We start from the raw sequence: 22,532 nt of genomic DNA, 5'->3' as shown, positions 1-22,532 counted from the left end.
CACTTAAATTTTGTAAAGGAAGTGAGGTAGAAAATCAAAATGGCAACATTTGTCGAGGAGGAAAGATCAGACAGCTTCAGCTGCATGTTTTGCTGCAGTAGCAGTTGAGGCTGCTTGATTCATTAAAAAAAATTCTTTTAAATACTGACTCATAATTAAAGACGTTTTAGAAAAAAATTTCCATCAAAATGACCCCCACTATTTCATTTTCCACAAAGTATTCACGAAAGTCTGTATTCTAGGAGGAAATACTTCAATCTAAAATTTGTAATGGGCTCTTGAGCTCTAGTCTGTGTTGTTAGAGCCCACGTTGGGCTTCTTCTTCTGCCCTGGGCTGGCAGAGGGAGGCTACAAGCAGCCAGTGATTGCTGTGGCTGTGTTAGAAATAAGCCTGGTAGATTTTATTCTTGTCGCTTTAGTATCTTGACAGAAGTGGATGGACACCACCTCAGAGCCTAACACTAGGCAAGATTCAGTTATCATTAGCTAGTAAAGCCAAGGTACTGTCCTTCTCCTTTAAGAAATAAACCAAATATAGCTGTTCACATGCAGGCCACCAAAATCAGTCTTCACATATAGGAAGAAAACAACTTGGTTCTGTGACCCCTTCCTTTAGGCTTTCCCGGTCTCGCTAGTGTCCAATTTGGGGAAACCTTTGGGCCACACACGCTGTTTACCAGCAATGAAAAACACTCCATGGCCACAGCGACCTTTGTCAAGCCAAGAAGAAATCTAGGCAGAAGGGGACAGATGAAGAAAGTTCATCTAGCTTTAGCTGAAGCCTTTGAGGGTCAAAGTTTGCTATGTGGGATTCAAACTCTGCTTTCATTCTTGCCATGTCTGGTTTCCATTAGAGAGCAAACATTTCTTTCAAGTCCAAAAAGGTGAAAGGCCTTTTGGATAGAGAAGAACAACTTTGTACCCACAGAGCAGGGATCTGTTAGACCTGATAGACAGGATGCACACAGAAAAGTCTGGGTTCTCATAATGCTGGACAGAAAATTACTTTCACAGTAGTTATGTCCTCAATTTCTAATATCAATAGCAATAAAATTGCAGCTGTGCTAAAAAAAGATGTTTTTTGTTGCAATTTTGATTCAGGTTACTGAATAGAAGTCAGCTCACTTTCCTGTATTGGCTTGTGTTTCAGGTAAACCTCACCCTCCAAGGAAAGGATTCATTGACCTGGAAGTATTCATCATCTCAGCCACAGAACCTACCAGTGATGGGAACTAATATTTTTATTAAAATAATTTTACCTTCTTAATGATCTTCTTGGTACAATTTTTAAGTGAGGGCATCAAAAAGAAACATGTGAAAGTGTTATACTTCTACACGATTCAGGGCTTATGTCTCAATGCACCAAAAGAAGTGGTATAGATATTCTGAGATAAGTGAGAATTTCACAATACTCAGAGATCTCCTTTTCTGAAGAAAAGCAAATGCACTGAATACACCCACACTCTCCTGGCTTCATGGTCAGGGTGGAGCTCCCATCGGTTTGTTTGCTAAAATAAACAAAAGATCTGTAAATGGTTTTAGCTGTTCACACAGTCTCAAAACTTGTGGACTCTGAATAAGTGCTATTGAAAATACCTGTTTGCTCCTGAAAAAAAAAAGAATCTAAATCAATAATTTCTGGAGCGAGCAACACTAAATAGTATTAAAGCATCTTTCTGTTGCTTTCAGGACTATATGTACTATCCTCTCAGCACGGTTCCACTAGCAGGACTTTGTCAATTGCTATTAGGCTGGTGCAGAATTCTCTGAGGAAAGAGAATTTTGAAAATGACAGGTTGTCATTTTCCTTTCCTTCTGGCGCTCACACACAACTGTAGCAATCAAACCAAAAAAGGCCTGAAATTAAAAAACTCTGTTTTGCCTTATTAAAACACTAAGAAAATTCTTGAATATAATTGAATCGGCTTTGCTATGCAAGTGATGATATCATTTGGCTCAGGAAACTGAATTCTCATTGAAGAGTTAGTGCCACGCTATCTTGAAGTATAGTTCTGAGGACAACAAAGGAAGAAGAATAAAACTTAAAAAAAAAAAAAAGGTTAGGGAAGATATGATAACATGAATCCTTGTGGGATAAAATATGCCAGAGATCCTTTTCATTAAAAGGTGTAGGGGTTACTTTAAGCTTAATTCTCTCTTACCAGCTTTGAACAATTTGTCTAAAACTTAGATGCAAAGCCATTGCCAAGGAAGCGTTAAGTTGTTTCCAAAGGGGTGCTCCTACTGACTTCTACTTTATGCAAGATGGCATTCTTTTACAAGAAAATATATTAGACTGCTTTAGTACGGCACTGAGAAAGCTATAAGGTCAAGGCCAGCATGTGCTAGACTTTGTCAAGCTTAAAAAAAAAAAATCTGCCCCTCACCCTTAAACTGTAAAAGCAAGCAATGCTGCCATTTTTGGAATGCTTGTCCTCAGCTATTTTCTGCAGAAATTCAAATAAATGTTTTGGGTGAAATGCTGACCTCACTGAAACAACTGGTAGATTCTGGCATCGATTTTGATGGGGCCTGCGGTAACTCATCTACACTTAGAAATTCAAAAAATTTTGAAATAAAAAAACTTTGAATTTCTACTTCATTGTTTTATATTTGCACTTAGGAAATTCAGTTTAGGGGATATTAGTAAGTAGATAATTTTGAAAACAAACATCTTATTTTTAAGTTTGGAATTTTGAGATCTCTTTATTAAATATATGTTGATTACATACCTACATGTGGGCCAGTGTTTTTTTTTTTTTTTATTTTCAAATAAGCAACAAAAGTTCTCTTAAAACTTCTAATGATAAATCTCCTTCCTATAGTATTTTCTCCTGGGGTGTGGGTGTTGCCAGTGGCCAGACTGCAGGGCTTGTGTGGTCAGCAGATGGCTAATCAGCACTAGGATGTCTTAGGCCTGTTATGGGCTCTGCTGTTGACTTGTTTCATCACCCTGGCAACTAATTTAACATCCCTGGATATATCATTATCTGGCATAAATTGTCTTAGTGCCATGTAAGCCATTAACACTGGCTGTGAGGGTCAGCCTCTCTGTGCCTTGGTTTACTCTTGCGGAGAAACGAGCAGCATTGGCTGTGCTTGCCAAGTATATTGCACTGGGTAAATAATGAACAGATGTCAAATGTTTTGGGCTTCTCAGATGGCGGTGGGGGGGGAAGTGGGGAGAAACTGTAGGAGTGGCTAGGAGTGTTGTTATATTCAGAAATCTTCACAGAGCTAGCAGGTGAACTATTAGGAAAGCGAGCTGTGATACAGATTGGTGACTCTTAATTCCTCATTAGAATATTTGCTTACAGGATGGGGATCAGACAGATCTAAGTTCTTCTGAGCAGCTGTTTTGAAGTCATGGTAATGGGTACATCTGGCTTATGTAATGTTTAACTTGCAGTATTTTATTTGCTCTGGGTTCTGAAAGTATTATAAGATCAAGCGCATGCCGTGGGAGAGAAAAAGTCAAACAATATCTGAATTCCAGTCAGGTTCCAGGAAGACACAAGGCTGCTGATCTAAACTGTTTTTTCTTTTTTTTTTTCCTCTGAGGAAGCTATCAAGTCTCTGAGAATTGGCATTATGCACAAAACATATACCTACATGATGATGATCACTTCTGAAAGAGGGCTCTTTGTAGCTTAGGTTTTTGTTGTTAAATGGATCTTCTTGTATCAAAGAGGCTGTGTAAATATTATGGGCTGAGCTCCAAGGGACAATGCTGTGTAAGCTTTAATGAAGAGTTGCTATGCAAATGATGATGAAGAAATAGTGAAGTCTAACTGATTCCGTGGCTTCTTACTTGCTTTTTCTCTAACTCTGCAGCAGACACAAAAACAACAGGAGCAGTGTAGTGACTAGCCCAAGACAAGTAAGGTGAGAGAGGCAAAACACCTGCGAGGGAGCATGAGCTGTCACAGACAACAGCGGTGCATCTGGGTGGTGCCGCACTGGGAAGGGCGAATGGGGAAGGGAGATCCTGCAGACTTGGTGAGAGATGAAGGAAGGGCTTGGAGGAAACCTCAGGGCCACCACTGGACCTGCTCCCCTGATGCCTCCAGGGACCGCAGCTTTAAGTGCCGTGATAAAAATACAGCAGTGGGCTTGCAGGTGCTAGGGTTTAGACTTCAGTAATAAAATTATCTGTTAAAGGCACTGTGGTATTGGGAGGGTGGGTGTTGAAAGGCTTTTCCTTTTTCTAGAAAAACAGACCTGCTCAGCACCCAGTGCCTTCCTCTGAAAGTCACTAGGGAGCCGGAGCAGAAACCAAGTCCACCTGCAAGGGTGCTTCATGCTCTCCGAAACGTAGCCCTGTCACCCCACCACAGAGAGGGAGCTCTTTCCAAAATATGTCTCGTGAAGCCTTACGCACTCCCCTCAGGCATCAGCAGCTTTCACCAGCTCTTCGTTGTGTTCATATCCTAGGATTTTGCCTGTCCCCACCGCTGGCTGCTGTCCTTCAGAGAACAGCTGCTGTCTGCAGGGTGCCCCTTTCGGCTGGGAGCTGTGGAAGAACGTCTTTCTCCTGCACCCAGAATTAATTTGCGAGGCTGCAGCTCATACAAATAATTAGTGTGGTTCCTCCCTGCCCACTTCCCTTCACACTCGTTCAGCCTGAATTTCACGAGTCTTCTGCGCCACCCTTCCTCAGGGTGAGTAATATCTTGGTGCTTAAGAGGGACAGCTGGAAGGATAGATTTTATGAAAGTTCTCTGAAGTTCTCCACAGTTTACAGCAGTTAAATATCGACTTGACTACATCATTGTTAATTCCCTTCCACAGATTTTGAAAGGAAAAAAAAACCCAACACTTCAGGCAAAAATACATTTCCAGGTGACCTGAACTGGGTTAGATATGTTTGCTTATCCAAACAGTGTTTTTTACTATCCTGGTTTATCTTTTTTGCAATATTTGTCGAAGATCCCATTGGAGCTTGAAAAAAGCCAGGGAAGGAACAAATAATTTGACTGATTTTGTTAGGACCTTTTCTGCAGGTTTGAATTAAATGAAATTTCAGTTAAAGAGGACAAAGAGTGATCTGAGGTGGTAACTGAAGATCAGCATGTCAGCCCTGATGAATTTAACCCAGCACATGAAGGGATTACTGGAGACCAATGCTTTTAAAAGGAAAGTAGGATTCTAACCCTCGCTCCTGAAGACTGTATCTGCAAATATGAACTGGGCTGAAGGGAGCGCCTCAGTGCAGAGCAGTCTTTTTCTGCCTGCTGGAGCTTAGCCAGAAAACCCTTGGTAGACTGGAGGGCCTTTCCTTAAGAAACAGAAAAGGTATTTTCCCCATGTAGAAAACTTCAGCCTTGTTTTATTATTTTTTCCCCACTTGCTAGTGGGAGTCCATCTGATAACAGCCTGAGAAGGCCGAGTGCTCTGCAGGAATGTGTTTCCCCGGAGAGGCGGGAGGGCAGCTGTGCAGTGCCTCCAGGAGTGTGCCACCACTGCCACCGCCTCTGTGGGCACTGCGGGCACGGGCCAGGGAACGTGCTCAAGGCTAGTCCTGACCTCCCACCTCTTGGGGGGAGCCATGAGTGCCCTTGCTGTGTCCCCTGGGTCGCTGAGGAAGGCCTCAACTGTGGCTGCTGCCCTGAGCTGGATGCAGCGCGTATAGATACTTTTCACAAGCCGCTTCAAACCGTTTCCCACAGGCAGCTGGTGTTTACCCAGAGATGCCGGAGGAGTTGCATCCCTTCCCAGTCAGCATTTCTTGTTCTGTACTGTCATCACTTCTAGGCTCGTCTTGCTCCAGAGATTTATATCAACAACGAGAAGAGTGGAGCCTTTGGGAAGGGGAAAAGCTGGAGAGCACTGATTACCATGGAGGGACAAGCTGGACCCGTCGGAGCCTGAGACCCAGCTCCCCCTCTGCTGCTGGCTGCTGTGAGACCTTATGTAAGTTGTTTCACCTCTCCGTGTCCCTCCTTTCCCATCATTTGTTTGTCTAGTATATTTAGATAGCGAATGATTTAGGGCAGGGCCTGTCTTTCCCTGACTGTGTGTATGTGTACAGTGACTAACATAATAGGCTTATGATTTAACCCGGGACTTCTGCTCTAGTTTAAGTAGCCCCAAATACATTTTTAAACTCCAAACAATTAATCTCCAAGTGGTATCTGCTGGCAGGAGTTGGAAGTCCCCTCTGTTTTACAGAAATCATAATTTCTGTTTTGAGTTGGTATTTCCACACAAAACCAAGCACTTAACAATCTTTGAGAAGTTTGATCTCAAGTGCAAAGAGTGAGTGGAGAGGGTTTTTATACTTTGAAAATGTTGCTATGAATCCACAGTTCTCAAGCCTGCGGTCCCTCGCATGTGTGGCACACTTCCCTGCTACTTGACAAATTCTTATAGTCTCTTGATGGGGATTTTTGATAAGACTTTGCATTCCCATAATGTTTGTTACAACTTCTTTCACCTTCCCGGGAACACTGACCTGGGCAAAGATATCTAAAATATCCATGAGAGATTTTTGATTTGCTCTCTCAGACTAAGCCGTAGCTACGCCACGTTTCTGTGCACAGTCTTGGTCGCTGCTGAGGGGAAGCATGTCCTGCGTGCTGCCTTGGCAGGCTCCGCTTGGGGTGGGTGGATGGGTGTGAAAGATGTTTTCTTCACTCCGCTTGTGGTAAATTCCAGACCCCATCTTCTCCCCAGTGCAAACAGTGAGCTGGAATGGAAATGGATTCGGACCTTAAGTCTGCAGTCAGTTTATCTCTAGTTTAATACCAAATGACACCATAAAGTCTATGCTGAAAGTTTCTAGGCATTGATATTACACCAGGCCACCCAGAAGCCAGCCAGCCAGAACAGAAATACCACTGTGATGAAGTTTCCTCCTTTTTTTGTTTTGTTTTGTTTTATTTTGTTGCATGGTACACATAATACAATGCCTCCTAGAAAAGTTTCTAGAGGCTCTCACAAACTCCTAATATGATTCCAAATAAAGGGAAATATTATTCTAATTTTGACATGGGAAATGGGGGCACAGGAAAGGGAGTAGAGCTCTGGACTAAGATTAGCTGCAGAGACACTTATCCAGAGATGCACAGAGATACACAGTATGCCAGACTTTCTCCCTGCCAGGGTCTCATCAGACTCTGCCGCTGGAAGTACATGGGACTCGGGGGAGGTAAGGACACAGGCCAGAGGGTGTCCGTCGGTGGCTGGGGATGGTGTGCCGCTGGTGCCTGCTCCTACAGTGGTCAGGATCATGAGCTGAGAGTACTGGGAGCAGAGGGCAGAGAGGCTGTCATGAATATTTATCTGCACATCTGCACTCAGCTGCAGAGGAGAAAAGTTAATGTTCTCGACTGTTCCCTTCTTTTCTCCCTACAGTGTCTTGTCTATTAGGCTATCTCCTGGCTTTGTAAGGACAGCTAAATCCCTTCATTTTATTATTAGTAGAAGGAGAGGCTCTTTTTCCAAAGTCAGATCCAATATTGAAATATTTGGAAAAGTTAGTTTCTGCCTGCTTTAGTAGAAAATAACTGTACTTTTCTCCTTCCTTCACTTAAAAGCACAAAATGAGAGGGCCTGCCCTCAGTGGATTTAGCCACTAAAGTGAAGCTTCTTTCCTAAAATATTTTCAGTTTGCTGTGGGGAGACAGAAAAGTGCATCTGTGTATGCAGGAGCCAATCACCCTAGACTTGTTACTCGTTGCAGACTAATTGCAGGAAATTGTTTTGATACCACAGACATACAGAAAGGTTGAACTGTGACTTACTATGTATCAGATACCTGACCTGACTTGCTGTTATCCCAGAATATTGCAGGGTTTAGATTACCAGCCAAGCGTACAAAATAAGATTGCTGACATCAGGGTATAGTACGTAAAGGGACGGTCCTACTAGGAGAGCAAGAGGGACGTCTTGCATTTCTACAGGCTGACATCACATCTGGAAAGCTGCTGCCCTCTGGTGAGTCAGCACGCCAAAGGCAATCATACGAGTCTGATTATCCAATCGTTTAGCTGGAGGAAGATGTTTTCGTTCTGCCAACAGACTCATTATAATTAATCCTGTACCTTTCTGTGAGAATTTCTCAGCGTAGAACACTACAAAGAACCTTTCTGTAAATCTCCACCTATTTTTCTTGACTGTGTCCTCCTTTGCATGCTTACAGTATTTTTAAGCTATGTAGGTGTGTACTGCCTGATATGCCTTTACCAGCTGTGTGTACATTGGATTGGGGGCAGGGACGTCTTTTTGTTTGCTACTAGTAGAGCAGCTAGCCCTGTGTGGTCTGGGTCATGTCTGAAACACGGTAGCACTGCTCCAGTACAAACAGGGTAGTGAGAGTGGTGCACCTGGCGCGGTTTTCTTTTTGGCAGCCTGGATATAGTTCTCAATTCCTTTGCAGGTAGGAAAACCAGAACTCCAGATAAGAAGTAACTTTTTGTATCTCCTCCATTGTTCGAAGACTAGTAGAATTACTATACTCTCTTTTATTGTCAGCTGGTGCAACTTTTGAGATGCCAACCAAAACTTATTTTTCTGATGGTCTGTTCTCTTATGGACTATGTATTTTACTGTTGGGAAAAGGAGGAAGTACTGTGGTGTCATAACTACCGCAAATACTCACCTCTTCTGGTCACTGCCATATCAAAGAAGCAAAGCATCTCTTTGTTGCAGGTTGTATCAAATACCCTGCTGCACTCTGCAGCAGAAAAACAACAGACAGTTACCAGCTCATGGGTTAGCTGTCACAGACTCAGATATTTCTAAACTTTATGCCCACGTGTTCTTTTCTGTTCTTTTCCATCTTCTAAGAATATGTGGGGAGAATGTCTAAAGATAGCCCTAAAGACAGAGGCAGAGAGGCTGTTGTACCTCTGGGAAGAAAAGAGGCCAACTACTGTCCTCTCCAAATAGCATGGACAATCAAACTTGCCTAGTAATTATTTCTCTATCAAGCTGGCAGTTGAGCTTCAGTGTGTCTATAGAAAAATTAATGTTATTAATCAGATAGTTTTAATTGGCAGATAACCAATCACTGCCTTAGTGGTCAATCACCCTACTTTTTAAAAATCTGTATCTTTACTGTAGGCCTGATTCTGTTTAATTTTAGCTTGCAGTGATTAAACGGCATTAGGTCTTTTGTCTGCCAGACATAAAGAAACATATAATATTGGAAATCTTTCCCAAATGAAGCTGTGATCAAATCGCTGTCTATTGCAATAACCAATGAGATTTCTTAAGCATCTTTTATTAAAAGGAAAGTTTGCAAGACTTTGGATTGTTCTTGTAGCTTTTTTGTCAGTATCTACTTTGACATGTAGACATCAGGACTGGACAGAGATTTCTGGGAATGACCTACATTCCTGCTATGTAGCTCATTACAATAGTTGTAATATTTGCAGAAGTATCTAAGTAACATATAGACCTAACCATTGCTGACAGATCAGCTTATGAAATTGAGAACTGAGATCTCCTTGACTTTTGGTGAGACTTAGGCTCTACGGTGTTTCAGATACTTTTATTAGAAAGAGTTTGGACTACACATTTATAAACTGTACAGGTCCATTTAGGTCATCAAAATGTTGAATTCTGGTTCTAGAGCTAAACACAGTCTCTGACGTTTCGAATGCTGCTGTCACTGACAGCTGTTTCCCTGTTTTATAGCTGCATGTGACAGGGAGAAGAGGAAATTCCTAGGAAGATTGTGTCAGTTGGGAGGGACTTACAGATGGGACTTGGTAGTTACCAGGGACTGGGAAGGGTGTTAATCTATTCATATCTCCAGAGAAAAATCATTATCATTCTCAGCAGGGTGTCTAAGAAAAATGTGACTCGTTGCCTTATGAAGCTCGCTAGCTCTCTTTGCTGAATGTAGAGGAACCCTAAACAGTTGTGTCAGCCTTGTTTCCTATTTTTTTTACGTGGCTAAAGATGAGAAAAGTCCTATATGAGTTTAGTGTAGTGTGTGTTGTGGTTTAAACGGGATCATAGCTTTATCACAGTGCCTAATGGTGGTGTTTCTTTGTCACCAGCAAAAGCAGGATTAGCATAAATCATCCCACTGCACTGGAGGATTGTGGGGGGAGCAAGCAAGCAAGAAAACAAGACTCTTGTAACAGCTGGCAAAACGTTCAGACCTTGAACAGGGAGCGTTGTGACACTGGTGCAAATACCCAGGAGACTGCGTTTGCCCGAGGTGGCAAGGCTCACAAAGGGATTTCTCAGATAAATCCCTCTCCTCCCTGTTCCATCCGCCTTCCTGCACAAAAGCCCTGCCCAGCCAAAGCCGATCCAGAGAATTGCAGGGAGCAGGCTATTTTTATTTCAACTGCATCATAATAGCAGTGTGCAGGGGGGGGAACTCCTGCTGAATAAACAGGAAGGAAAGGAGGTTTGGTGCATGGCATTATCCCAAAGTATTTCTGGGCTGTGCTGTTAACCCTGTGATGGCTGTTTTATAATAATCCTCTCCTCTCTGTTTCCAGTCTGGATGTAGCCTCCTGGCTAACCTAGAGCTCCTACTGTTTCCCACAGACCTGAGCTTTCAGCTGCGCCAGAGTTTGAGAGGCTTGGTTCAGTCTTTCTGTAGATAAGTCTGAACGGGCTCTTGGCAGAAATACATCCCATAGGCTCCTGAGAACGGTTATTGCTCTAGGGCAAGGACGCACATAGATATGCCACAGTCAGCTAAATGGAGATGGGGAGGCAAAGTATGGATGTTGAAATCCCTGGAAATAGTCCTTTGTGCCCAGCTTGCTTTGGTGTGCCAGATGTGGTCTATTTGAAAACTTTATTTCCCTAACGTTTCTTGAGATAATTTATACTAAGAACTAGGCTGGATTTACACCCACTGGAGTTTGTGGATTTGTTCTATATTTAAAAAATTTAAAAACTGGAGCCAGCTTTGTTTGGAAGCTTCCACTAATGACCTCATTCCTCTTCTGCAATCTCTAAGAACTCCCTCTGCTAGGCATTTAGACCTGGATCAAATAAGGAAGCTTGTGTACAAATTCTTGCTCAGAAAGCCTCTAAATTCCACTCTAAATGTCAGAAATGTGGTGATCTGTGAAATCATGTGTGACAGAAGCCTGTATTAGCTTTTCACAATTAGCAGTGGTATTAAGGCCTTTTTTTTTTTTTCATGAGAAGAGCAGCAAAAGCAAAAATAAATAGGCTGTTTTTAAAAGGAGCTTTTAATTCAATAAAGGCAAACCCTACCATTGAGGATGTCAGGAACTTACTGGTTAACTTACTGTTAACTGTATCGAAACAGTGGGGAAAATCACCTGCTGAAGAGACAGGAAATATGGAATGGAACAACAACCCAGCAACAAGGTAGGCATACTGACAGTGACAACTGCCCTAGCTAGAGGAGCCTCTCTCCTGCATACAATATATTCATCTATTCAGAGACAAAAAACAGGTATAAGTGGTTAATAAATTAAAAGAATATTATTATCAGATTTTGGGATCCATATGTGCTCTCAGTGCACTGTACAACAGGTCTTTGTTTTCTCATCAGAATGAGATATTCAAAAGCCAGCTGGACACAATCCTAGGCAATATGCTCTAGGTGACCCTGTTTGAGCAGGGGGGGTTGGACTAGATGATCTCCAGAGGTACCTTCCAACTTCAACCATTCTGTGATTCATAATTCGAGGCATGCCTATTATTTCATCCCAGTAAATAAATGTTCCATTAGCTAGTAGATCAAAGATATTCTGGAGCAAAGTTCTTGCCATATTTTGTTTGAGAAATTGTGGTTATAGACCACCAGCATTCATTGGCCATCTACCAGCCAGTTTTTTATGGTCACTTGGCAAAGAGGCTGGGAAAAGTATGTAGAGTTTGCTACTATTAGCAAAATCATACGCTGTAATATTAACCGTGGACAATGAAAGTAGATAAATACAAAATGTGGATGAATTAAAGCTGGTCTTAAAAGGATGTGAACGCGTAGGAAAAAACAACCAACCAACCAAAAATCTGAGAATTTAATAGCTGTATTAGGTCTAAAAAAATTTAAGACTGACAGAAAAGGTAACTGTGCACTTGGTACTTTTCTGGAGCTAGTGGAAACTTAAACTAGGTATCTGCCAAAGGAACACAAGATCTCACAGAAAATGGATACCCCACAGCCCATATCCTTTAAATTTCTTCACATAGGATCATAAGTAGTTGTCATCCACTATAACCATTCTACTTCTATATAAATTATGTGCCTTTTCTACGGCCTGGAGATGGTATATGGGGGAAACACAGTCTCTCTTAAATGCAAATGTTCACTTCTGTTCATGAAACAAAGAATCCTGGTTAAATACTGAATCTCATTCGTGGGTGGAAACAATAGCAGTGTTTCTCTGAGTATAAGATGCTCAGGGCAACAATATTTCAATGTTAGTATGAATCACCTGAACGCCAGTCAACAAACCCTTACCTAATTTAACCCCTAAACCAATGTTTTTCTGTGGTCGAGGGATGAGACAGAAACCTCCTGTCCATCAATGATGTTTAATGTATAGCTCTGGGATATTTATGTAATTTCTTCAGGTACCAGAGTCAGGGACTTGGTGACAAAGAGAGGGACAGAGGGCTGAGTGCCCTGATCAGAGCTTCAGCTGAGTCTGTTGCCACAGGCAGTCTGTGCAACCTGGGGCAAGCTAAATAGCACCTAAATGAGGCTCACTATGGGGATCACTTTTGCTTGGCTTAGGTTTTTTTTCCAAAGATAGGTGCTTATCTGCAGTCGAGGACCCTGGGATCTGTGTCCAGGAGGATGCGACCTTATGACTGCAACTGTGGCTGCTTTTGAGAAAGAAGTGAGGTTAAAGGCACACCTTTCTGCATAGTGTTTCTTATGTTTGCCTAGCTACAGATGGTTTCCTGTGCAGCAGCTATTTTTATTGTATCACCTTCCTCAGGTATTAACTCTTCCAGTACGTAGCACAGGGACCTTTCCTTGCTGGTTCTGGACCTCTGAATTTCACTCCAAGGACCAGAAAGCGAAGAATTAGGTATCTCAGCATCTGATTGGAGATTATTTTTAATCCCTTATAGGATCCAGTCCTAAGTAAGTCCTAAGTAAGTTAGAAACAGATTCAGAATTTCTGCTTAGGAGCTCCTGCTCCTTTGTTCAGGAGTTTGGGCTTGTATAAGCCTAGACTAAGAACCACATCTTTTCACATACCAAAATTGTCACTAGATTTTATCCAATACTGACTGAAAAATAACATGAAGAGTATGCTGCTAAATCACCAGCAATTGCCTGAGAAAGGCATGACAATACCTGTGTTCTTCTCGGCCTTTTCTTGTAAGTCTAGACATACAGAGAAGGATGGTGGAAGACAACATCAAGTAAATCTGCAGTGTAATTCAGACTGCCAAAAAAACAGAGGGATAGTTGAGATCCATCTTCTTGGGTGAAAGAAGGAATTCTATATATTAAGGCAGAAGCAGGCCTAAGTAATATTGGGGGTTCTCTTAAAATACTTGAAATGTCTCCTAATATCATTCCATTGTCTTCAACAACACTGAAGCAGAATTTACACTCAAACACAGACCAAGAAATGCCTTCTGTTCATTGCTGCTAATGTAACACTGAACTGCTTGGCTGATCATATAAAACAGGGATTGATGTTTTAGGTGAGGATATAGATCTCCAATGAAGCAGACAGGCCTCAGATAAATTCCTTTCTCTCATTCCCTGCTATCAAGGGCTGGAAATTATAAATTAGATGGAAATACACTAATGCTTTAGATTATAGTTGAAAACTAAATTTCATTGTTACTGAACAATACATTTATGTAGTATTAGGATTTGTCTTGGGAAAATGAGCAGAAACTCATTTATAACTTTTTTTTTTTTTGGAGAAAGAGGACATCTCATTAAGAAGCATGCCTAGAGGGTCCTGGGGCTCAGTATGCAATTGCGATTCTATCAGAATCACAAAATGGTTGAGGTTGGAAGAGAGCTCTGGAGATCAACTAGTCCAACCCCCCTGCTCAAGCAGGGTCCTCTACAGCATATTGCCCAGGATCGCATCCAGACGGGTTTTGAATATCTCCAGCGAAGGAGATTTCACAACCTCTCTGGGCAACCCGTTCCAGTGCTCTGTCACCCTCACAGCAAAGAAGTTTTTTCTCAGGTTCAGATGGAACTTCCTGTGGTTCAGTTTCTGCCCGCTGCCTCTTGTCCTGTCGCTGGGCACCACGGAGAAGAGACTGGCCCCATCCTCTCGACACCTTCCCTTCAGATACTTGTACACGTTGATGAGATCGCCCCTCAGTCTTCTCCTCTCCAGGCTGAACAGGCCCAGCTCTCTCAGCCTTTCTTCAGAGCAGAGATGCTCCAGTCCCCTAATCACCTTCGCAGCCCTCCGCTGGACTCTCTCCAGGAGTGCCATGTCTCTCTTGTACTGGGCAGCCCAGAATTGGACACAGCACTCCAGGTGAGGCCTCCCCAGGGCTGAGGAGAGGGGCAGGATCACCTCCCCTGACCTCCTGGCAACACTCTGCCTAATGCATCCCAGGATCCCATTGGCCTTCTTGGCCACAAGGGCACCCTGCTGCCTCATGCTTAACTTGCTGTCCACCAGCACTCCCAGGTCCTTCTCTGCAGAGCTACTCTCCAGCAGGTCAGCCCCCAGCCTGTCCTGGGGCATGGGGTTATTCCTCCCTAGGTGCAGGACCCTGCCCTTGCCTTTGTTGAACTTCAGGAGGTTCCTCTCCTCCCAGCTCTCCAGCCTGTCCAGGTCCCTCGGAATGGCAGCACAGCCCCCTGGTGTGGCAGACACTCCCCCCAGTTTAGCATCATCAGCAAACTTGCTGAGGGTGCACTCTGTGCCTTCCTCCAGGTCACTGATGAATACATCGAACAAGACTGGACCCAGCGCTGACCCCTGGGGGACACCGCGAGCTACTGGCCTCCAACTAGACTCTGCACCATTCACCACAACCCTCTGAGCTCGGCCATCCAGCCAGTTCTCAAGCCACCTCACCCTCCACTCATCCAACCCACACTTCCTGAGCTTACCTAGGAGGATGTGATGGGAGACACTGTCAGAAGTCTTGCTGAAGTCCAGGGAGACAACTTCCCCAGCTCTGCCCTCATCTACCCTCATCAGCCTGTCATTCCATCAGAGAAGGCTATCAGATTGGTCAAGCATGATTTCCCTTTGGTGAATCCATGCTGACTACTCCTGATCACCTTCTTGTCCTCCAGACGCTTAGTGAGGACCTCCAGCAGGAGCTGTTCCACCACCTTTCCAGGGAAGGAGGTGAGGCTGACAGGCCTGGCGTTTCCTGGCTCCTCCTTCTTGTCCTTTTGGAAGACTGGGGTGACACTAGCTTTCTTCCAGTCCTCAGGCACCTCTCCTGTTTTCCATGACCTTTCCAAGATGATGGAGAGTGGCCTAACAGTAACATCCGCCAGCTCCCTCAGCACTCGTATGTGCATCCCATTGAGGCCCAAGGATCTGTGGGTGTCAGGCTTGCCTAAATGATCTCTAACGCAAACCTCCTCAAACAAGCGAAAGTCTTCCTTTCTCCAGACTTCCTCCCTGGTCCCCAGGGTCAGGAATTCCTGAGGGCTGACCTTAGCAGTAAAGACTGAAGCAAAGAAGGCATTCAATAACTCTGTATCCTTTGTCACCAGGGCACCCACACCACTCAGCAGCGGGCCCACATTTTCCCTAGGCTTCCTTTTGCTATTGATGCATTTAAAGAAGCCCTTCTTGTTGTCCTTGACATCCCTTGCCAGACTTAATTCCAAATGGGCCTTAGCCTTCCTTGTCGCATCCCTGCATACTCTGACAACGCCCCTATATTCCTCTCAAGTGCCCCCCTGACCCCGCTCATTTCCGCTTTTCCACATTCTGCATTCTTCCTTCTTCTGAGTTTGCCTACATTGCTCATCCGTGTAGGTCTCCTGCCCACTTTGCTGGACTTCTTACTCTGAGGGATGTACCAATCTCAAGCTTGGATGAAGTGATGCCTTCTTTGTTTGTTATTACAAGGTCGAGCAGCACACCTCTCCTTGTTGGCTTCTCCACTACCTGTGTCAAAAGTTATCATCAGTGCTGTGCAGGAACCTCCTCGACTGTGCCTAGCTGTGTTGTCTTCCCAGCAGATGTCAGGGGGGTTGAAGTCCCCCATGAGAACCAGGGCCTGTGATCGTGAGGCTACTTCCAGCTGTCGGTAGAAGGCCTCATCGATGACTTCTTCCTGATCAGGTGGCCTGTAGCAAACCCCCACAACAGTGTCACCCAGTTAGCTCGCCCTCTAGTCCTTACCCATAGGCTCTCCACTTGCTCTTCATCCACCCCGAGGCAGAGCTCCATACATTCCAGTTGCTCCCTCTCATAAAGAGCAACTCCACCACCTCGCCTTCCTGGCCTCTCTTTCCTAAAAAGCACGTAGCCGTCCATGGCAGCATTCCAGTCATGCGAGCTATCCCACCGTGGCTCTGTAACTGCAACAAGATCATGGCCCTGCAACTGCACACAGATCTCTAATTCTTCCTGCTTACTCCCCATGCTGCGGGCACTGGTGTACAGGCATTTCGGAGAGCAGGTTTCTCAGGAGGGGTGCGAGAGGATCCTCCATAGCCATGTCCCGTGCGCACTTCCCTGGCTACATGCACCTGCTGGAGGCATCCCGACTTGAGCGGTGTTTTAGTGACTCTCCTGCCACTATACCATTCCCCTTTCCCCCATCTTTCCTAGTTTAAAGCCCTCCTTACCAGGCTGGCCAACCTGTTGGCAAAGACATGTGTGCCCTGCTTAGGGAGGTGGATTCCATTTCTCCTCATCAGCTGTCGACCTTCAAACAGGGTCCCATGGTCAGAAATCAAAACCCTGCTGCCAGCATCAGTGGTACAGCCAGTTGTTAACTTGGAAAATCCATCTACTCCTCCTCCCATCCTTCCTGCTTACTGGCAGGATTGAGGAGAAAACCACCTGGGCTCCCAGGCCCTTGGCCACCATCCCCAGAGCTCTGAAATCCTGCTTGATGGTATCCAATTTGCCCTTGGTGTCATTAGCGCCCACATGGAAGAGCAGCAGAGGGTAGTAGTCTGACGGATGGACAAGCCTTGGCAGTCTTTCTGTGACATCTCTTACTCGAGCTCCAGGCAGGCAGCAAACCCCTCTAGACAAGAGGTCAGGTTGGCGGATAGGTGCCTCTGTCCCCTGCAGCAGGGAGTCACCCACAACAATCACTCGCAGCTTCTTCCAGGTGTTCCCGCATGGCACGGGGTCTGTTGGGCCAGTTGCTTCCCTTGAAGCCATGCCCAGCTCCTCCTCAGCCTGGAGGGCACTAAACCTCTTCCTCAAAGGCAAGTCTTGAGGAGGAGCAAGGCAAGAAGCCTTTCTCCTTCTACGAGAAGTGGCCAGTTTCTAGCATTCTTCAACAGTGTTATGACGTGCTGTTTCACACAGCACAGAGCCCTCCAGCAGCTCCACTGCTGTGGGGTGTTGGGACTCCCGGAGCTGCACGGTCTCTGAGAATCCCCTGTCAATCTCTTGCTCATCTTCTCGGATGCTACTCTGCCTGCTAACTGCCTCCCATAACTCCTTTACCTGACCACACACCTCATCAGCCACAGCACACCTTCTGCAGGAGAGCTGAGTGTCAGCCCAGGCCTCACGGAGAGGCCCCAGGCACTTCCTGCAGCCTGACACCTGTAGAGCTGCTTCTGCTGCCTGAGGGTCTGTCTGGGTTGAAGCCTCAGACACAACTGATACAGCAACTCCAACAGCTACTGGGGAATGTGCTCTGCAGCATGTCATGACCATACCTGAGGAAGCATATGCTACCAGGTTTGGAAACAAAGGTGCCTTCTTGCATCCTGCTGCAGAAACTGCTGCCTCTGTCCACTGGGAGCTGCACTCTAGACCTGGCTCTTATATAGACCTCTGCCTAGCAGTGACTCACAGGGTGCTTGACCCACCCCAGTCAAGGGCCACCTGGATCAAAGGCCCCAACTCCGTCTGATCAGGAGAAACCAAAAGAGCTTGTTAGTAGCAGCTGCACCTAGCTAGAGCTTCTCCCGGGAGAAGTTAAGGCCTCCTGTAGTTGTCCTTGCCAAGCTCCCCTTTCCTACTAGGAGCAATCACCCTCTAGTTCCTCGAGTGTCCCTTGAAAGCCCCCACAACTTCCAACAAGGTCCTTAAAAGTTCTAAGTAGAGCCCAGATGCTGCTACCCCAAACCGGTGCCTCTATTCGCTGCCTCTGTTTGCTGCACTAACAGAAGAGACGACTCCTCACCTCGCCTCACCTCACCTCTCCTTCTTCCTTCCCCTCCCCTTCCCTCCTCTCCCCTCCTCTCCCCTACCATTCTTTGTCTCTGGAAGTTTGGGAATTTGCAATGACGCCTTTTGTGGCAAAGACAGCAGTAAAAATGTTTAAAATGTTTTTTGAGCTTTTATCTTTGAACAAGATTAAGTTTCTTCTCTCTCAGATGTAACTGTGGCAGGTCTGTGAGAAATTTAATTTTGTAGCAAGTTGTTGGCTCATTCTTGACATAGGGGATGAGTCATTATACCCATTCTGACAGTGAATAGACTTAATCCTGGGAAACTCAGTTACTGATCAAGGAAGGATTTTCTTGTTGCTGTTAATGACACAGCTGTATTAAACTTGACCTAGCCTGTTATTACTGTTAGCCTGTTTGAAAACAAAGGTGACTAAAAGTGGGGTGGGGAGTGAAAAAGAAGATCTAACAGGTTGCTGTAATCATAACATTTTTAAAACACCTCCTCAAACCTATTAATTTTAACTTTTGGACTTTGTAAAGTAGCCTGGAGAAAACACATGATTTATTACCTTTGGCTCTTAATGAAATTGCCTAAGTTAAAAAAAAAAAAAGCTGTTAGTGTGATACTACTTTCCAAACAGGGAGAGCAACAATCCCCTCTCCAAAGGCTGCAGAAACAACTGTGCTGCGAATCTGCATGTGAACACCTACACCTGGCAATAGTCAGCATAGAGTAAAACAAAAGGACGAGTTTCTCCAAAACCGCAAATGCTACTGCCCTACATATAACAGTGATTTTCCTAGTCAGACCTCCTCAGCTCTCCTCTCAGCGCATATGAATAGTGCTGTCCCAGGCTTCCAGCCTGTAGCTTTTTGTCTAGCTTGTCACAGGTCTGGTTAAAGTTGCCATCTCTGCCAGCTGCTTGTTGCTCAGGAAGGAGAAATTAAACTCTTTACAGTCAGTGAGACCCAGAAACAGTAAAAGTGTCTGACTAGGGATAGGTGGGGAATCTTCAGATCAGATATTTGTCTTGGCTATTTGTTACGGGGGAAAAGGGGAATTGTTAAGTCTTTTGAAGTGGAAGTTTTCAGCTGGAATGTTTGGAACATTTCTCATCAGAATGAGAAAGAGACATTCATGTGAGACATTTAGCCACACAAAGTAGATAATTATCTAGTTTTGTATCCGTAAGTCTCTTTGTCTGTCTATGTAGTTTGGCAGGGGATACTGCAGATGACTGCCTAGTGGTTATGGCCTTTGCTTGAGACATGGAGGATCATTTTGTTTCCAGACCAGAACTGGGAAGGCCAGAGCTCCCAAATGCTCAGTGATTGACTGGTCTGGAAACAGGTACTCAGTGAGTTGGTTTTTCTTCTCTTCTTCACTCTGATGTGAAATTGAAGGGGGAGGAATTTATATAAAACAATTAAAAGCTGTTGGCATTTTTGGGAAATATGGCTGCCCTTTAAGGGTTGTAAGTTCTGCAGAACACTGTCTTCCTTACAGTAATCAACCTTAAGACCTTTCCTCGGAGAAATATTTTGAATTTATTGCAGTCAGTCAGTACGTCTGTCATAAAGATAAGCACGGGAATTAAAATACCTGTGTGGGTTATTATCTGATAAAACATTTCTTGGTTCAATAAACAGAATCAGAGTTACTTTCTCTTTGTTTGTCAGCTGATTGCAGGCTGAGGAGATAATGAACACCAGGAAGGAGCCTGAACTGTGAACTTTTGCTTTATTGCATTGAATAAGCTCTGTTAACTAGTCTAAACCTTTCCCCTCCCCCTCAGTTAAAAGCTGGATTGGAATTATTCCTGTATGCAAGTGTGACATTTAAGAGTACTCCCTACATTCAGATGTCTAACCACTGGGCCTACACGTGCAGAGTTACGGGAGGTAATGCAACTGCTACTTCTTCCAGGGTTTGTAGGAGCAGCCCTTTTGTTTGCGCCAGGCAAACACGGCTCCATTATTAATTTCCAAACAGTAAATTACAACTATCCCTGCAGCAAGGAGGTGTTTGCATTTCAGAAGGGCATTAAAAAAGTCATTGGGGTTACGCCTACAATGAGCTGGTTTATGCGTCATTTATTGCTTTTTGCCTAAGCTGAGAAACTTGTATTCAGAAAACTTCCACTTAAAAAGCCCTCCAGTTTCTTGTAGAGAGTAAAATATTGCTATCTTCATATGAACTTCAGGGTAGAACTGCAGTAGAAAAATTTGCTATGTGAAGATTAACCTCTATTTTAATAGCTTATCATGAAACACATAATTTTTTGTGAATTCAGGAGATACAGCTGCCTCTCTCTTCAGTAGGTATGCAGGGGCCCAGGTGCCCCAAGCGGGCTTCTGAGGCTATATACAGTTGCTGAAGTCCTCATACCTTGACAAGCTCTCCCTATTAGTTCATAATGATGTCAAACTGGCAAACAGTGCTTGTTGTTTTCTAGTCACCTGATGGATATTTACTTTGGTGAAGATGGCAGGGACATATGGTTCTTCTGAATCTCGATCATACATTTCATATTCTAAGAGGACAGTTTTATAAGTGTAAGGTGTGCTGAGGTTAAGATACTGGGCCTCTACCTGCAAGACCAGTGGGAGAAGATGAACAGAATGCACAGTATGAAGAGGGGGGAAGATGAGGTCAAGGTCATCTTTGCAGACATCCTGCAGAGGCAAAGGCCCAAGCCACACAACACAAGGAGAGGGGACAGCTAGAGGCTATGCGTGGACATGGTGCCTTGGAGACTACCGAACTACCAAAGAGAAGCCTGGGACATGCGAGGAGGGACTAGCCATCAGGGTGTCAGGAGCTGGCACCAGAGCCAGCTGAGACTGCACCAACAATGTGCAGGAAGGGAAAAAGGCAAGTGATGGATGGCCCCTCCTGCTGATCTGATCTGCTGTCATAGGAGGATTTTGCCTGCCAGAGTCCTGATCCAGGGTTGCAGAGAGATTGCTGATGCTCATCCGGCCTTCTGCCATTTCCTCCTCACTGCTCACCCACATGGACACCACTGATACTGCTGGGGTGACCCTGGGCATATCTAGAGAGACTGCAGAGCACAGTACTATTTAACGTCTCTATTATTGACCTGAATGAGGGGGTCTCTTGGAAAGTTTGCAGATGACTGGGGCAACCAGGATGCACTGGAGGGCAAGGCTGCTGTTCATAAGGACCTGGACAAGCTGGAGAAATGGGCCAACAGGAACCTCACAGGGTTTGTTCAACACAGGATAATGCAACACCTGGCCCCGGGACAGATAACCTCCCTGTGCAGGGACAGGCAGGGGCCAACTGTCCAGGAGCAGCTCTGCAGAAAAGCTCCCAGAGGCCTGGAGGGCCAGAGCTCAGCCATGCACAGGGCAGCAGCCCCTGCACCCAGGCAGCAAAGCAGCTCCCATGCCCAGGGCTGTGTGAGCAGGCCAGCAGCCAGCAGGTCCGGGCATGGACCCTGCCCGCTGTCCGGCAGAGGTGGGACTGTATCTGGTGACTGTCTCTGGACGTGGGCTCCCCAGCACGAGAGAGATGGTGCCATGCAGGAGCGAGGCCAGTGAAGGGTCATCGTGATGGTCAGGCCTGGAGTGCCGGCTGCAGGAGAAAAGGTGGAGGGAGGTGGGCTGGCCTGGGCAGGAGAAGGGGAAGGGGAGACCTTAGTGCTGCCTGCTCCTGCCTGATGGGAGGGCACAAGGAGGAAAGAGCCAGGCTCTGCCTGGAGGTGCACAGCAAGGCGTGTGGGGCAACGGGCACAACCTGGAACATGGGAAATCTCAATTAGACATTAGGAAAAGCTTTTCCACCATGAAGGTGATAAAATATTGGAACAGGGCCTGGAAAGGTGGTGAAGTCTCTGTCTTTGGAGAGATTCAAATTTGACTCAACAAATCCCTGAGCAATCTGATCTAACTGAACTTCAGCAGGAAGCTGGATTAACTCCAGAGGTCCCTTCCAGCCTAAATTATTTCGACTCTGTGAAAATCATTTTGAAAAAAAAAAATTGCATATTATTGCATATTAAAAAAAAATAGTTAGCTTGTATAGCTTCATGTACACAGATTTGAATTTTTCCTTTATGTGCTTTTAAAAATCCAAATATTACCGTGCCATTTCCACAGGATTTCTCAGTTATGCACATATATAAAAGAAATTGGAAGGCCATCAATTTAGTTTTTATATATTGTTAAATGCGGTATATAGTTATCATTTAAGACACATACCAGTTACAGTAAGCCATGACATTTTTATTGTCATGGTAATTGGGACCATTAGTCATGGATCAGAATTTGATTT

At 44.8% G+C, this 22,532-nt stretch overlaps 1 long non-coding RNA gene across 2 annotated transcripts in view; it reads left to right on the top strand.

Annotated features, from left to right (window-relative positions):
- The first annotated feature begins 3,506 nt into the window (after positions 1-3,506).
- The window catches only part of LOC104145485 (uncharacterized), a 99,199-nt gene continuing 80,173 nt past the window's right edge, over positions 3,507-22,532 (top strand). For both annotated transcript variants that reach the window (XR_011137772.1, XR_694341.2), the window contains exons 1-3: positions 3,507-3,885; positions 4,435-4,661; positions 5,755-5,913. This is a non-coding gene — a long non-coding RNA (uncharacterized lncRNA). The remainder of the gene's footprint in view (positions 3,886-4,434; positions 4,662-5,754; positions 5,914-22,532) is intronic.

This window comes from Struthio camelus, chromosome Z (assembly GCF_040807025.1).
Source record: "Struthio camelus isolate bStrCam1 chromosome Z, bStrCam1.hap1, whole genome shotgun sequence".
Taxonomy (NCBI): Eukaryota; Metazoa; Chordata; class Aves; order Struthioniformes; family Struthionidae; genus Struthio; species Struthio camelus.
Note: the sequence above shows the minus strand (reverse complement) of the source record. Positions and strands in the feature narration are given on the sequence as shown.